Source organism: Coregonus lavaretus, assembly GCF_964263955.1.
Source record: "Coregonus lavaretus genome assembly, contig: HAP1_SCAFFOLD_911, whole genome shotgun sequence".
In the NCBI taxonomy this organism is placed as follows: domain Eukaryota; kingdom Metazoa; phylum Chordata; class Actinopteri; order Salmoniformes; family Salmonidae; genus Coregonus; species Coregonus lavaretus.
In genome coordinates, this window is record NW_028163519.1 from 103,709 (window position 1) to 121,604 (window position 17,896).

At 44.4% G+C, this 17,896-nt stretch overlaps 1 long non-coding RNA gene across 1 annotated transcript; it reads left to right on the top strand.

The window, feature by feature from the left end:
* The first annotated feature begins 1,016 nt into the window (after window positions 1–1,016).
* On the top strand, window positions 1,017–8,400 carry LOC311118034. The gene is made up of 4 exons (XR_014611746.1): window positions 1,017–1,094; window positions 7,850–7,930; window positions 8,089–8,161; window positions 8,350–8,400. It is a non-coding gene; the product is annotated as an uncharacterized lncRNA (long non-coding RNA).
* Window positions 8,401–17,896: the final 9,496 nt, after the last annotated feature.

Genomic DNA, 17,896 nt, shown 5'->3' on the forward strand with positions numbered 1-17,896 from the left:
AGAGCTCATTTACAACTTTGCCCAGACTTCTGTTAGGAGACTCCTGGGGCAGTGTATGGGAAGGCCTTTGCCACCATCAGCTGAAATGGTTTTGGATCAGGTCATCAAGTTGATGACAGACGTGGTGATGGACAGCCTGACTTATGTGTCCAAGTCTACAATGGAGGATGGTAAGTGAAAGTACCTCTTTTCATCTGCATAGGACTTAATTGTAACATGATGCTCAATACATTGCGTTTTATGATGTAAAATTCACTGGTTGTGTCCAAAATGGCACCTTCTTCCATATTTAGTGCACTACTTTTGACCAGACCCTATGGGTCCTGGTCAAAAGTAGTGCACTATAAAGTGAAGAGAATGCCATTTGGGATGCAGTGACTGACTTCAATGGCTGCGTCCTCTTCTCCCAGTTATTGTACACAGGTCGGTCACACTAGCGTGCTCTTCTCACTCAGACACCAGCAATGCCACAAGTGACATCACTCATGGTGTTGTAGCTGACCTTAATGCTACTGAGGAATTCCCTGCCAGGAGCCTTAGCCCGGCTGATGTAAAGGCTGACGGCATGGCCCGCCTTCCCTCTGCCAGAGGGGAAGAGACTAAGAAGAACAGGAAGTGGCGTTTCCTACCGAAAATGCATAAGTTTCCAAAGATCATGATTAAGGTAGGGTGCTCTGTGTTTTGAGATTACATCTGTAAGGCAGGGCTGAATTTTACCCTACAGATTCACTACACCCCTATTGTCTCTCAGCATTAGAACAATACTGTTGTCATTGTCTTTAGGAGGTTGAGTGAGGACGCTGTAATGCAATCCTAATACACATGGGAGAGAGTCAATGGCTATGTCCCAAATGGCACCCTATTCCCTATATAGTGCACTACTTTTTACCAGCGCTCTATGGGCCCTTTTCAAAAGTAGTGCCTTACGTAGCGAATAGGGTGCCTTTTGGGATGCACACTCTGTATTTTACACAGGCTCAGTTGTCCTGATGTGTTTTGTCAACAGCTGTTCAAGACAAAAGGGGAACCGAAGAGCCACCCTAAACAGGATGCACTGCCTACCAAACGTCTCAGAGAGACTCATATTTCACAGGGTAAGTGATAAGCATCGATAATGTCATATTGATGTATCACCCTATGACAAGCTTGTTAAAACAGTGACAACAGATACAGGCAGACCGACGGACAGACAGGCAGACGGACAGGCAGGCAGACAGACAGACAGGCAGGCAGGCAGGCAGACGGACAGGCAGACAGACAGACAGACAGACAGACAGACAGACAGACAGACAGACAGACAGACAGACAGACAGACAGACAGACAGGCAGACCGACGGACAGACAGGCAGACGGACAGGCAGGCAGACAGACGGACAGGCAGGCAGGCAGACAGACAGGCAGACGGACAGGCAGGCAGACGGACAGGCAGGCAGACAGACAGACAGGCAGGCAGGCAGGCAGGCAGGCAGGCAGGCAGACGGACAGGCAGGCAGACAGACAGACAGGCAGGCAGGCAGACGGACAGGCAGACAGGCAGACAGACAGACAGGCAGGCAGGCAGGCAGACGGACAGGCAGGCAGGCAGACGGACAGGCAGGCAGACAGACAGACAGGCAGGCAGGCAGACGGACAGGCAGACAGGCAGACAGACAGACAGGCAGGCAGGCAGACGGACAGGCAGACAGGCAGACAGACAGACAGGCAGGCAGGCAGGCAGACGGACAGGCAGGCAGGCAGACGGACAGACACAAACACACACATTCATTTTCTGATTATGAAATGTTCTTATGACAGATGCTGAGTGTGAGGTTCCAGAGGTTCCATCCACTTCCCCTCCCAAGAAGGACCTGACAACCACACCGGCCCCTGCTCCCCAGGAGTCCCAGTCCCGTAAACGCCCACTCATAGTCAGGGTGTTACACGCTCTCTCCAGAGCCATCTCCAAACCATTCAGAGGAGCTTCTGGGAAGAAGAATTAGCCAAATGCCTGATTTTATTAATATTATATTTTAATCAGAGCCTTTATTTAATAAAACATTACTGCATTGATTTCTGTCTATAGTAGTCTTCATGTATGTGCAAGATAACGGTAAAGTACTTCAAACCACATAGTCAAAAGTATTCATAGTGAAGTACCGTTTATGATTATTGATTGTGGAAATACACATAATACAGAAAAGTTGTTGTCACATACAAAGACAGACATAAAGGAGAACTCCGTAGACCAGTCACATTCTCAAGCCATAACTAAATCCATGAATGGATCTCCTATAAGATGACAGGAGAACATTTGTAACACTTTCTATGAATCCAGGCTCTGTCGCAGCCGGCCGCGACCGGGAGACTCATGGGCGGCGCACAATTGGCCCAGCATCGTCCAGGTTAGGGGAGGGAATGGCCGGAAGGGATGTAGCTCAGTTGATAGAGCATGGCGTTTGCAACGCCAGGGGAGTGGGTTCGTTTCCCACGGGGGGCCAGTAAAAAAAAATATATACATATATATATTTATTCACTAACTGTAAGTCGCTCTGGATAAGAGCGTCTGCTAAATGACAAAAAAAAAAAAAAAAAAAAAGCCTATATCTATAATGCATACACTCAAGTCATTTACATTTTACATTTTAGTCATTTAGCAGAAGCTCTTATCCAGAGCGACTTACAGTTAGTGAGTGCATAATTTTAAATTTTTTTCATACTGTCATACACTCATAATGACTTAATTGAGTTAAGTGTTAAGTTAAGTGCAGTTATAAACACATAATGAGGGCTTATTATGTATTTCTTGCAATAAAAAAAGAAAAATGCTACTAGTTTATTAAATATTCATGACTGCTATTGCACGGCTCATGTCCACACTTCTGTACAATAGGGGGCAGTAATGCACCATAACGTTGGATGCCAACTGTCTATAAACCCCACTGAAGAAGAAAAAGCTACTCATGTAATGCATGCTGGAAAGCAGACAAAAACTAATGATTTGCAAGAGATCTAAACACGATTTATAAGCTACTGAACAACAAGTCCAAGAAAGCATTGCTAACCGCGTTTGCACTTTGAACAGATTTCTCGACAATAATAATGGAAGATGTGACTGGGGCTCAGCTCATTGCAGAGGCACTAAAAGCTCAGGTGAAGTGTGTGCAATTTATATAAAACAGTGTTATACTGTGTAACCGTGTTGCTAAGAATATATTAGTCGCTGATCATGTCCTTGGCAGTGAGAATGTAGCACTACGAGTTGTGAAAGTGTGCCATAGGTCATTGCACTGGTATAGCTAACTATTAATATTGTTGTAGAAAAACATTTAGATGTTTATGTGGAATAGCATATGTTAACATAGTGAGTTTTTGTCCTGGGTCCGCCTGGGTCCTGCAGTCGGTGAAAAGCAATTGCACTGCCTGCATCTCAGAACTGCGGCTGCCTTGATCTCATGAGGTTATCGTTGCCCGCGTGTGCATGACGTCAGAGAAAGTCGGGATCAAGTCGGACACAAATCTAACCAGCATGCATTGGGCGGTGATCGCTGGTAATCGATTCTGCGCAGACCTGGCTCATCTCAAATGGGCCTCTTGTCTATGATCTGTCGGCATGGTTATACTGGCCTGTGGCCTTCTTGGAGGCCTTGATGATATCGGAGGGGGGCTCCCATTTGAAGCAGGGCTCCAGATTGGCCATCTTTATGGTCATTATTGAGGACAGGGTGCCATCCAATGCTAGGCTGTTTCTTCTCTTGGTTTTGTTCAGTCCCACAACTGAAAACACCCTCTCAGCATCTGCGTTTGCATGGGGCAACACCAGGACAAGCTTGGCGACGGCAGCAAGCCTCTCGAATTCTTTGGCTCCTGTCACCTATGGAAAATGCACCAAAACACAATGGAAAAACATACCTTGATTTTTTATTGATTAATACTGTGAATATACTGTAGGTTGATCCATTAACAAAGTTCAGATAAAAACATGCATAATTTGAAACATGCATGACACATATATGCATGCAACAATTTTAAGCAACAGATGTAGCCAAGCCACACCTGCCAAAAGAAAAGACAAAAAAGGAAAAAAAAATTACATTATGCTTCCGGGTTGCCATTTCAGCCCAGAAGCTTTCCATTTCAGTTTAGTCCTGCAGGGATATCATTGGCATGGTCTGATAATTTAGAAACTCCTCACCCAGAAGGTCATGCTCCTCTGGCCAATGGTATGGGAGGAGATGGGGAAACCTATTTATGAAAGTAGAGTTACAAGTTGTTACGTTTTAGGTATATAGTCATCAACCAGCAGCAGTTCATACACATCTTTGAGGAGAATAAGAATATCTCATGTGCAGTTTAGGAGTGAACACACCTCATCATAAAACACAGGGTATTTTAGCTAAGATGAAAGACAATAATTAGAGAAAAAAAACGAACCTTTCAACAAAGTACAGGACATCTTCGATGTCACTTTCAGCCCTCTGCCGTACATCTACAAATTGTGCGTGCTTGATCAGTGGCTCTTCCAGTGGCAGCTTCTTAAGTGCATAGTCCACAGCACTTGTTAGGAAACACAACACAGCTTCATGGAATGAATCCACCTGCTGTGGTGTGATGTCACCCTCGTGGAGTAATCTGTTAATTTTAGCCCTGGTTGTGAACCCAATACAGCATATCGGTATAATGTACAAGGCTAAATATCACATATCACAGTGTTTGATCATAATAATAGTCAAATACTAACCTGGTAAATGGTTTGCCTTTTCTTCAAAGGCAATTTCACAAGGCTCCTCATGGCACTGCAGAGCTGCTGGAACCATAAACTTGGAACATAGCTTGCGTACCAATTTCACCATCTATAACAGACATTTACAAAAATAGTAGGTGAAACCTGTTTTAGAGGACCCCTGCAGATATCAGCAAGAAACACAGAATGAAAAAAAACTGCAAAATCCAATCCCACCTCATCATGTAACAAAAATATTGATGACTGCTCTCTCTGAAGCAGCAAGTTGAAAGAAGTGAAAGTTGGTACGGTGGCTTGGAAGAACAGCAGGTACACTTCTGTCATGGGGACAGTGAATGTCTGCACAAGTCTCTTGAACCTGGCCTGATTTTCATCTTGAATCAATCAATAAATAACACAAAACAAGAGGTTGTCATTAATACAAGTATGTGACTAACAATCCATGTAGTTGCTGCTGGTATTTCACAAACTATTTGAGATTTTTCTCATCTGCAAAACATGTGCTTTGTGTATTTTTAAACATCTAATAACATGAACATCTGTATGATTCTAACTTGTCATTATAGGAGTGGAAAAGATGAACCCGCTTACTGTCCGGGTCTTCATGGGCAGCAAAGTTGTCCACCAGTTCTTAAATATGTGCACAACAAGTGGGAGGAGATGTGGGCCAGCAAGTGAGATCTTCGCCAAAATGAACTCCACCATAGAGGAGCATGGCATCCCTTGGGAGAACTGCATTGGTCTCTCAGTTTACAATGCAGCTGTGAACATTGGACCAGTGTCATTCGACCCATCCGTAACAAGGGTATACAGGGCTTTTTTCATCTCCTTCACAAGCTCCTGTGTGAAATATGGTGCGAGTGCTTCATTGGTAATGCAGGATGACTTAGTCCTGGCACACCTGTACTCCTGCGCTGTCTTCGAATCTCCGAAACATTCTTTTAGGAGAGGCCCCAGGTGGTCCGCAAAGGCTAGGGGGACGTTGTGAACTACCAACCCAGCTGTCATTTTGACCTCAGCCCTTGTCTGTAAGAAATTAAAAATTATTAATCCTCCCAAAAGACCATAGTTTATTTAAAATAGACGCCTGCGATAATAGGGCACAGGTAAAAAACACATTCAGCAACTAAGATCTCAAATTAAGAAAACTGGACTGTACTACACTGAAATACAAACCACAAATTAGTCAAAACTATCAACCATGACTTTACCGTGATCAACTAGAACACAAAACTCTTGATTGAACCTTGACAGAATCATTACACATATCATACCTTAACCTCTTGTGCAGACATACCCCCAACAGATGGAACGGCCATTGCATATTGGGATATTGTGGCTGTGGACAGGAGAGCTCGTTGCTTATCTTGGTGGCCTTTTGCTTTTTATATGGCGCACTACATCTGTCACACCCTGGTGGCAACATGAGTTTTCAATACGGCAGACTGCACACCAGTAGTGCATGTTGAGGCTCCCTCTGGTAATAAATGGCCATGAAGAGGTCCACTCATTTTTGAAAATGGATCTATATGTTGCTGCTCCAGCCAGAGCACGACTCTTCTGGCCCTGCTGTTGGATTGGGGGGGTCTCTTCTTTCTGTCCCTCTGTGTCTTCTTCCATCTGCCCTGTTGGTTGTTCTATTTGTCCTGTCTGTTGCTCCTCTGCATGTGCGTCAATCTGTCCTGTCTGTTGCTCCTCTGCTTGTTTGTCAGTCTGTCCTGTCTCCTGCTCTCTCTGTCCTTTGTGTTGCTCCTCTGTCTGTTGTCCTGTCGTTTCTATCAATCGTTCTGGCTGTTCTGTCAGTGTGTTTGTCTGTCTTTTCTCACTTGGCTGGTTCTTTAAATAAAATAAAAGGTTTTGCTTTTGTCCTGGCAAAGGTCTCTTACGGGACATCTTTGAAACCTTAAACAATTAAAATGGTCATGTTGGTTTAATAACTCTACTCTCAGTTACAAAAACATACCTACTTCTATTGCACACATTTCCTGTATTTATGTTAAATTCTTTGGAATACATCTTACCTGTTCGAAATCAGCTGAGTTTACATTCACCACACTAAATCATGTTCACACGCACAAACAAATAATTTATTTCAAGATTTAAAGTTTAAGAGAGTGAGTATTCAATTGGACGACATTTCATTGTTACATACCTAGTCTCAGCTCAGCTTCTTATCAGACTTCTTCAGGGCGGCAGGTAGCTTAGTGGGTAAGAGCGTTGTGCCAGTAACCGAAAGGTTGCTGGTTCTAATCCCCGAGCCGACTAGGTGAAAAATCTGTCGATGTGCCCTTGAGCAAGGCACTTAACCCTAATTGCTCCTGTAAGTCGCTCTGGATAAGAGCGTCTGCTAAATGCCAAAAAAAAAAAAAAGGTAGTGACCTGCTCATCTTATGTTGACTTTCACGGCAATGGTATCTCTTCTTCTGTCGCTAACTTCGGGGTGCAGCACATATGGTTCATTGGCGCTCATCTACCGTCGGGGAGTTTGAAAAAACGAACGAACGAGTCTCTGCCGATTTTTTTTGCTTGAGAAATTGGATGTGTGGCGTGAGTGCGTGTGAAAACAGGCAAAAACGTGTGTCACACGGCGAAAGCGTGAGAGTTGGCAGCTCTGTGTTAACACCCTTGTTGATGCATGCCAATGTGTGTGTCAATGCAAAGAAAATCTAAACTACATTGTAACAATTCATATACAATTCAGAATGAAAATGTATGCACTCACTAACTGTAAGTCGCTCTGGATAAGAGCGTCTGCTAAATGACTAAAAATGTTTTAAAAAATGTAAATATACTGTATCTACATGTATCTCTCTACAGAATGTAGAATATATGTTTGGAATAGTTGGTGTTCCAGTCATTGAAGTAGCTATGGCAGCTCAAGCCTCAGGAATCAAGTATGTGGGAATGCGCAATGAACAAGCCCTAAGCCACCTTTTTATTACTAAACCAGCTCTCCCCAAATCATGTGATATTAACTACCCTTACATAGACTACAGGAGCGTGTAGTGTGTGAGGGTCAGTTTCATAGCTTTTTTGCATTGCTAATTATGTCTGCCTGTCTGTCTGACCCTTTGTGTGTCTGTCTGCCTGTCTTCCTGTCTGTCCCTCTGTCTGTCTGTTCCTCTCCAGTCCAGGTGCATGTCTGGTTGTGTCTGGACCGGGACTCATCCATTCACTTGGTGCAATGGCCAATGCTAACATGAACTGCTGGTATGCTAGAACTCCACAAACAGAAGACCCTACTACTCATGTTCAGTGGCCTTTCAAAAGAAGGGATGCTATCCGCACACTGCAAAAAATGATCTGAGGACTCCAAACTATCTCAGCTTGTCAGTTGATGTCATTGTGTGATACCTCTCTCTCTGTAGGCCTGTGATTGTTATTGGAGGCTCCTCTGATCAAAACCAAGAGACCACTGGGGCGTTTCAAGAGTTTCCACAGGTACCGATTCAACCATGACATTTCTGACTATTGAACATTAGGGGATGGTATCCCGGGACACAGATTAAGCCTAGTCATGGCCTAAAAAGCAAACTCAATAGAGAATCTCTGTCTGGGAAACTGGCCCTAGCAGTTTAATTGCTGAAAGAGGAAATAATTTGTTATTTGTGGTCCTCTTTCTCTGTCAGGTGGAGGCATGCAGATTGTACAGTAAGTTCTCTGCTAGGTCTAGCAGTCTGGATATGATCTCCTCAGTGGTAGAGAAGGTATACAGTCTACTCTGACTCCCTCTGTGTAGTCCTCTTCATATCATTTGGTATCACCTGCAATTGTCTGTTTTCTGACCTCTAATTTTCCAGCTTAGCAAGGTACCTTAACTGCTTCATAAGAGCACAGCACAGCCTTAATTGATCTGAATGGAAGGGTGTTTGGTCTGTCTAAGGCAGCACGCACTAGCATGTATGGACGTCCAGGTGCTGTATACGTAGACATATCTGGGGACATGGTCAATGCTAAATTGGACAGGAGCAGAGCCAGGTTAGTGGCCATCACTGTCTTTCATCCATTTAAAATGTATACTAATGCGTTACTGTTGAATATGTATACCTCTGAATTCACATCACCGTAGTCATTTTTATTTTATTTTGTTATACCTTTTAACGTCTGAAGTGAACCAGAAATTAAATTACTTAGAAAATATAGCACTATATCAAAATATTCTCATCAGAGAATAGCAATAAGCCTCGATAGACCTTCATGATGTATTTACATATGCAATACAGTTGCTAGGTAACATGTTTAATGTTTGACCTATTATTTATTATTTCCTTTGTCAGAGAGGTGCCCTGTAGTCCACCTCCTCCTGTGAGTATGGCTGACCATATGGCGATCACAGAAGCACTGGCGGTCCTGAAAGGAGCCAAACGGCCTTTACTCATCATTGGCAAATGTAGGCATTGCTTTTTTAATAGCCAGATAATCTGGGGGAAACAGAACTAAAATGTTGCATAATTGCGTCAGATACTTGGTTAAGGTCTGGGGAGATGTTAAGAGAAAGATACTAACGCCACTTGCGAAGTTTCCACCCCCCTAAACGGAAACTCTCTGCAAGTTTCAGGCAAGTTTATGGGCCAAATGTCCCCTCCCCTTCTGAAATTGAAAAGATGCGAGTACCTGCGAAATCGTGATTTGTCCAAATGATTAGTGGTGAAAAATCAGCGTACCGGAACAAAGTTGTCACATCCCAGTCTGTTGACAGATGCTACTTCCAGTTATGTTACGTGCGTCTGTCCAGGAGAGATCAATAGCCAGGTGAGACGCACTGTAACACATATAGCACTGTACCACAGCCGGGGCGGCAAGTAGCTTAGTGGTTAAGAGCGTTGTGCCAGTAACCGAAAGGTCGCTGGTTCTAATCCCCGAGCCGACTAGGTGAAAAATCTGTTGATGTGCCCTTGAGTAAGGCACTTAACCCTAATTGCTCATGTAAGTCGCTCTGGATAAGAGCGTCAGCTAAATGACTAAAATGTAAATGTACCACGGTTCAGTCGAAAATAGGGCCACGTTCAGTCGACAAATGTTGTTGACATGATTTCTCATTCTACCTGTCCGAGAGGCACGTTCGTTCTACATGCTATATTTCTATCTGAACGTTGCACAACGTTTTGCTCAGCTGAATGCATCCCAGTTGTGAAGGCCAGTCTGTTGAAATCCGTGTGGCAGTGCCCTCTGTCTGTGTCCCTCTGCAGGTGCAGCCCATGGAAGAGCAGAGGGGGCTCTGAAGGAGCTGGGGGAGGGGTGTGACCTTCCCTTCCTGCCCACCCCCATGGGTAAAGGGGTGCTGCCTGACAATCACCCCAACTGTGTTGCTGCTGCCCGCTCCAGGTCAGCCTCTCCTTCTCTCAGCTGGCATCATATTCATGTACAGACCATTTAAGTATAAGTAGGACCAAGAATTTCCCTGACCATTTGAACAGACCAGGAAATTCCTGAAATCCCTATCTATAACTAGTCTCTCCTGGCCAGGTCATGTCAATGTAAACTGGTGTCAATCAAACAACTACACTACTCCTATAACTAGCCTCTTTTCATTACATTTTGTTTTGTTCTATCTGATTGTGTTATTTTCCCTGCTCTCCTCCTCCTCTCTTCCTATCCTCCTCCTCCTCCTCCCTTCCTATCCTCCTCCTCCTCTCTTCCTATCCTCCTCCTCCTCCTCCTCCTCCTCTCTTCCTATCCTCCTCCTCCTCCTCTCTTCCTATCCTCCTCCTCTCTTCCTATCCTCCTCCTCTCTTCCTATCCTCCTCCTCCTCCTCCTCCTCCTCCTCCTCCTCCTCCTCCTCCTCTCTTCCTATCCTCCTCCTCTCTTCCTCCTCCTCCTCTCTTTCTATCCTCCTTCTCCTCTTCCTCCTCCTCCTCCTCTTCCTATCCTCCTGGTTCTATGGTCTTGGTGGGGACTGCAGAGCTCTGCTCCAGTCTGATGTTGTGGTCCTCCTTGGTGCCAGGCTCAACAATATTATTTTTTTAAGAAACAAGCATTGATTGTCCTGCAGCACAGCTATGTGAATTATTATATGGATTATAATTAATGGACATTTATGTAAGGGTCGATAGGGAAAATGAAGTCTGACATTTCTAAGAGTACAAACTTCAGAAGCCTTTTTAAACCTCAAATACACTACACGTTTTAAATGTCCTGCATTGCAGGAAAGTTCTCCTGCAACAAGGTGATCAAATTAAGATCCTACATCTGTACTCGATTCAGTTTGTTTCGTTTCTACTCCTCATCTTTACGTTCAGCTCCTGGAGTACGTTCACAAAGATGGCTGGAAGTATCCAGCTGATACAGAATGGTGGACCACGTTGAAAGAGAAGATGGTTGCTAACGCAACAATGACAAAGGTGTGTTGGTGTGTCCATCTGTGACCTGTGACCTAAGCAAGTTAGATTCTGCCTGTGTGTCTGTATTACTGACTCTTTGTTATCTGTGAAATAACTTGACTTAAATCCAACAGGTAGAATACATTATGGTACATATGTAGTATTGCTCATAAATCCAACAGGTAGAAGACATTATGGTACAGATGTATTCTGAGTCTTGTCATAGGCATGTATGATCCCGTCCGGTCAATTCCCTCCTATTTTTCCAGCACCCGGCCTGGGATTCGAACCGGCCACCTTTCGGCTACAGGTCCAACAGATAGGCAGCTGCCTGCAACGGTGTCCACTTCTCATTGTCCTGTAGGGAAGAGCAAAGAAGTGTTATAGCCATTTCATATTCAGCTAGTATGGATACAGGAATACATTTGATTTTAAATCGTACTAGTTTAGCAATACATTCTTATGGCTTGGATAATTCAGCTGGCAGCTGGATATTTATGGCTCTAACTAGCCTATACTGCAACTAGGCTACATACTGCAACTAGGCTACATACTGCAACTAGGCTACATACTGCAACTAGGCTACATACTGCAACTAGGCTACATACTGCAACTAGGCTACATACTGTAACTAGGCTACATACTGCAACTAGGCTACATACTGTAACTAGGCTACATACTGCAACTAGGCTACATACTGTAACTAGGCTACATACTGCAACTAGGCTACATACTGCAACTAGGCTACATACTGTAACTAGGCTACATACTGTAACTAGGCTACATACTGTAACTAGGCTACATACTGCAACTAGGCTACATACTGCAACTAGGCTACATACTGTAACTAGGCTACATACTGCAACTAGGCTACATACTGCAACTAGGCTACATACTGCAACTAGGCTACATACTGCAACTAGGCTACATACTGCAACTAGGCTACATACTGTAACTAGGCTACATACTGCAACTAGGCTACATACTGTAACTAGGCTACATACTGCAACTAGGCTACATACTGCAACTAGGCTACATACTGTAACTAGGCTACATACTGTAACTAGGCTACATACTGCAACTAGGCTACGTACTGTAACTAGGCTACATACTGCAACTAGGCTACATACTGCAACTAGGCTACATACTGTAACTAGGCTACATACTGCAACTAGGCTACATACTGCAACTAGGCTACATACTGTAACTAGGCTACATACTGCAACTAGGCTACATACTGCAACTAGGCTACATACTGTAACTAGGCTACATACTGTAACTAGGCTACATACTGCAACTAGGCTACATACTGCAACTAGGCTACATACTGCAACTAGGCTACATACTGTAACTAGGCTACATACTGCAACTAGGCTACATACTGCAACTAGGCTACATACTGTAACTAGGCTACATACTGTAACTAGGCTACATACTGCAACTAGGCTACATACTGCAACTAGGCTACATACTGCAACTAGGCTACATACTGCAACTAGGCTACATACTGCAACTAGGCTACATACTGCAACTAGGCTACATACTGCAACTAGGCTACATACTGCAACTAGGCTACATACTGCAACTAGGCTACATACTGCAACTAGGCTACATACTGTAACTAGGCTACATACTGCAACTAGGCTACATACTGCAACTAGGCTACATACTGTAACTAGGCTACATACTGCAACTAGGCTACATACTGTAACTAGGCTACATACTGCAACTAGGCTACATACTGTAACTAGGCTACATACTGCAGGCACCCTATTCCCTACATAGTGCACTACTTTTGACCTGGGCCCTGGTCAGAAGTAGTGAGCTATAAAGGTAATAGGGTGTTGTTTTGGACATATCCTTTTCTGTACTCCAGCAATTTAAAGGATGTTGCCTCATCAACCCCAGTGGCCTAACTAACCCTATAGTCTCTGTCCCCTGTCGGTCTGTCCCCTGTCAGTCTGTCCCCTGTCGGTCTGTCCCCTGTCGGTCTGTCCCCTGTCGGTCTGTCCCCTGTCGGTCTGTCCCCTGTCGGTCCCCTGTCGGTCTGTCCCCCTGTCGGTCTGTCCCCTGTCAGTCTGTCCCCTGTCGGTCTGTCCCCTGTCGGTCTGTCCCCTGTCGGTCCCCTGTCGGTCTGTCCCCTGTCAGTCTGTCCCCTGTCGGTCTGTCCCCCTGTCGGTCTGTCCCCTGTCAGTCTGTCCCCTGTCGGTCTGTCCCCTGTCGGTCTGTCCCCTGTCGGTCTGTCCCCCTGTCGGTCTGTCACCTGTTTTTCTGTCTGTGTCCCAGGAGCCAGAGTAAATGCCAAAGACAACAAGTGGCTCACTCCTCTGCACCGGGCCGTGGCTTCCTGCAGTGAGGTATGTGTACAGATACTGTCAGCCCTCACACACACTCCTGTGCATATGTGTTTGACTGTTAAGTGTGTTGTGATTTTTAAATGCACTTTAAACAAAGTTGAACATGATTTGAACTGTGTTCCTGTAGGAGGCTGTCCAGGTGTTATTGAAACACTCTGCTGATGTGAACGCCAGGGACAAGAACTGGCAAACGCCGCTCCACATCGCTGCGGCCAATAAGGCAGTCCGCTGTGCTGAGGCCCTGGTCCCTCTCCTCAGCAACGTGAACGTGTCAGACCGGGCCGGGCGCACGGCGCTGCACCATGCAGCCTTCAGTGGACACCAGGAGGTTAGCAATTAGCATGGACATGATTACACACTGTAGTCTACACTTTATACCTGTCCTATCCCCACGTTGAGCTTACTGTGCATCCGATTACTTACAATGGTTGTATGTAGGGCTGTGACGGTAATTGGATAACCGTGACATTGACGGTTTTGGATGAAGAACGCCATGAAAATAAAATTACCGTCAAAACCAAAAAGAAGTATGATTTTCTCTCCATAAAATGTTTTATCACCTTTATTTTAATGTAGATATACTTTATCCATAGCGGGAGTGTTAACTATTGATTATATGGTATTGTTTTGCTGACTTAGTTGGAGGAGATATAGACAGTTTAATAGATGGACTATCTTTTGATGCACCGCAATCACCAAATCTGCTCTATGCGCGAATAGGAGAGAATCTTTGAAGGTCAATTCAGGTTAATTGAAGAGGGGGGAGTGAGGTGAAAAGTGGGGACCGGGGGTAACTATAGTATCTCTAGATCTATAGCCTACAGGCTGGGGGTGGGTGGGTAGCCTCTGACCTCTGACCTTCACCTCTGACCTTTTTCATTGTTACAGTAGATCAGAGGAGTGAGGTGAAAAAGATGGCTCTCATTGCAAAAAAAAACCCATAACAACCTGTTTGGGCACATTTCAGTTTCACACCTAACGACGATGGAGAACCAGATGACTTGGACCAGCCTGTTTGCAGAATATGCGCAAAACCCATAGGCTACCTACTAAGAATTCCAGCACCACAAACGGGACACCGATAAGTGGCGAGCACTGCCAGACACTGGAACTCGTAATTTAGTCATAGGAATGGTGCCTTTACGAACGGTGGAGAAACCCGCCTTCAAATAAATGCTCTGGAAATTTGACAGACTATACGAGTTACCGGGGAGAAAGTATTTGTCTCAAACAGCGGTCCCTACCTTGTTCAACAAGGTGAAGGGGGAGGTTCAGACAGAGCTAAAGGACGTAGATTTGTTTATTTTTGCACTGAATACGGACATGTGGTCAAGTGTAAATATGACTCCTTACATGAACCTAACAGTGCACTATCTGACGAAAGACTGGACACTGAAATCCAACTGTTTGGAAACAACCTACATTCCGGAATACCACACAGCCGACAAACTCTCCGAAGCCCTGCGTTCGGAATTCCTTGACTGGGCCCTTGACGAAAATCTAATGTCCTGTATCGCCACAGACAACAGGGCCAACATTGTGGCTGAAGTGAGGCAACTGAACTGGCCTTGGCTAAATTGCTTTGGCCACAATCTCCATCTCGCTGTCACCATCAATGTGAAGCCAGAGCACAGGTCGTGTTCTAGGCCTATGTAGAACTCTGGTGGGCACTTTTTAGCAGAGCTGGCGATTTAACAGGGGGACCTAGTAAGGCCCAGACCGAGCTGAACCTCCCAATTCACAACCTCATTCTTGTGAGAAATTAAGTTTTAATAACTAAGCTGTAGTAACCATTTATAGGCTATTCAATGTTAAAAGAATAAGCTATGCAAAATGATTGTTCATGAATAATTGTAATTCAGATGCCCGAGCAAATAAACAAACAAAATAGGCTAGTTTCCTTGAATCACTTAATGTTGCATTACCATAGGCCCATTGTTTTATTTAGCCAATCATACTCGAATTAAACCACTGATTATAATGAGAATATAGAACATATTCTGGGAATCCTACATGTTACGTGTGTATACTATACCAGAAAGCATGATCATTAGCTTCTTCTGGATTGTTTTAAATCGCGTAGCCTGTCGGAAGGCAGCGGGTGCGGCGAATAGGCTTCCAAATAGATGACTGTTGAGTTGTGAATGTCAGTGAAAGAGAGGCTCAACCAGGCATATCGCAATTTTTCAAAATACAATGGAGGGAAACAGTTTGGAAAGCAATTGGCTTATTGCTTCAAAGAGAAGAAGATGAAAATACTAATGTCTTTTTAATGATCAAAATCCTCAACTTAATTGAGGGAACAGTATTATTGGCATCGGCTATATCCCTGGTGAGTGTGCATATTCACTGTCTTTATCACTAGGTCAGTGCCACTTGAAAGTCGTGTTGAAAAAGATTCTGCTAATCTCTCTAGTCATATAAAGTGTAGTAGAATTGCGTGATTTTAAAATAATAAAAGGCCACATTTTTCCAGTGAAAAGAAACCTACTCCACCACCCGCTGCATTGAACAGCCTGTGATTGAGTTATATTATTAGCCTAAATTATGACTATCCAATTTACTAATCACATTAGGAATAGTCAGCTATTTTACATAAGTTCCGAGCTGGTCATGGGTGCACTTCAGCCACGCTCAAGGTCCTAAACGATATTATAACCGCGATTGATAATAGACAGTACTGTGCAGCCGTCTTCATCGACCTGGCCAAGGCTTTCGACTCTGTCAACCACCGCATTCTTATTGGCAGACTAAATAGCCTTGGTTTCTCAAATGACTGCCTCGCCTGGTTCACCAACTACTTCTCAGATAGAGTTCAGTGTGTCAAATCGGAGGGCCTGTTGTCTGGACCTATGGCAGTCTCTATGGGGGTGCCACAGGGTTCAATTCTTGGGCCGACACTTTTCTCCGTGTATATCAATGATGTCGCTCTTGCTGCTGGTGACTCTCAGATCCACCTCTACGCAGACGACACCATTTTGTATACATCTGGCCCTTCATTGGACACTGTGTCAACAAACCTCCAAACGAGCTTCAATGCCATACAACACTCCTTCAGTAGCCTCCAACTGCTCTTAAACACTAGTAAAACGAAATGTATGCTTTTCAATCGAACGCTGCTGGCACCCGCCCTCCCGACTAGAATCACCACTCTCGACGGGTCTGACCTAGAGTATGTGGACAACTACAAATACCTAGGTGTCTGGTTAGACTGTAAACTCTCCTTCCAGACTCACATAAAGAATCTCCAATCCAAAGTTAAATTTAGAATCGGCTTCCTATTTCGCAAACAAAGCCTCCTTCACTCATGCTGCCAAACATGCCCTCGTAAAACTGACTATCCTACCGATCCTTGACTTCGGCGATGTCATTTACAAAATAGCCTCCAACACTCTACTCAGCAAACTGGATGTAGTCTATCACAGTGCCATCCGTTTTGTCTCCAAAGCCCCATACACTACCCACCACTGTGACCTGTACGCTCTTGTTGGCTGGTCCTCACTACATGTTCGTCGTCAAACCCACTGGCTCCAGGCCATCTATAAATCACTGCTAGGCAAATCCCCGCCTTATCTTAGCTCATTGGTCACCATAGCAGCACCCACCCGTAGTCTGCGCTCCAGCAGGTATATCTCACTGGTCATTCCCAAAGCCAACACCTCCTTTGGCCGCCATTCCTTCCAGTTCTCTGCTGCCAATGACTGGAACGAATTGCAAAAATCTCTGAAGCTGGAGACTCTTATCTCCCTCACTAACTTTAAGCATCAGTTGTCAGAGCACCTTACCGATCACTGCACCTGTACACAGCCCATCTGAAATTAGGCCACCCAACTACCTCATCCCTATATTGTTATTTATTTTGCTCTTTTGCACCCCGGTATCTCTATTTGCACATAATCTCTTGCACATCTAGCATTCCAGTGTTAATACTATTGTAATTATTTTGCACTATAGCCTATTTATTGCCTTACCTCCATAACTTGCTACATTTGCACACACTGTATATATATTTTCTGTTGTATTTTTGACTTTATGTTTTTTTACCCCAAATGTAACTGTGTTGTTTTTATCGCACTGCTTTGCTTTATCTTGGCCAGGTCGCAGTTGTAAATGAGAACTTGTTCTCAACTGGCTTACCTGGTTAAATAAAGGTGAACAATTATTTTTTTTAAAAATAAGTTTGCAAATGTGATGATGCATGGAATGCTTGATATTTTTCATGGAGAAAATTAGCTTCCCCAAACTTGAGAGCAAGACTGGCCTAAACGCGCTAATGTTTTCCTTTGCTAATGTCCGTCCCGCCCCCCTGTCAGCTGTCAGTTTTGTCGATGACCACGTACATAAGACACGCCAATCACCGACACCTGAAGTTCCATGACCATCACAGCCCTAGTTGTATGCTTGAGTTTGTTCAGAGGAGGCTTTGAATAAAATCCGATCTGAGTGTGAAATGCCTTACTGAGGGTAAATGGAAGCTCCTCTTGTGCCCGGCTCAGCC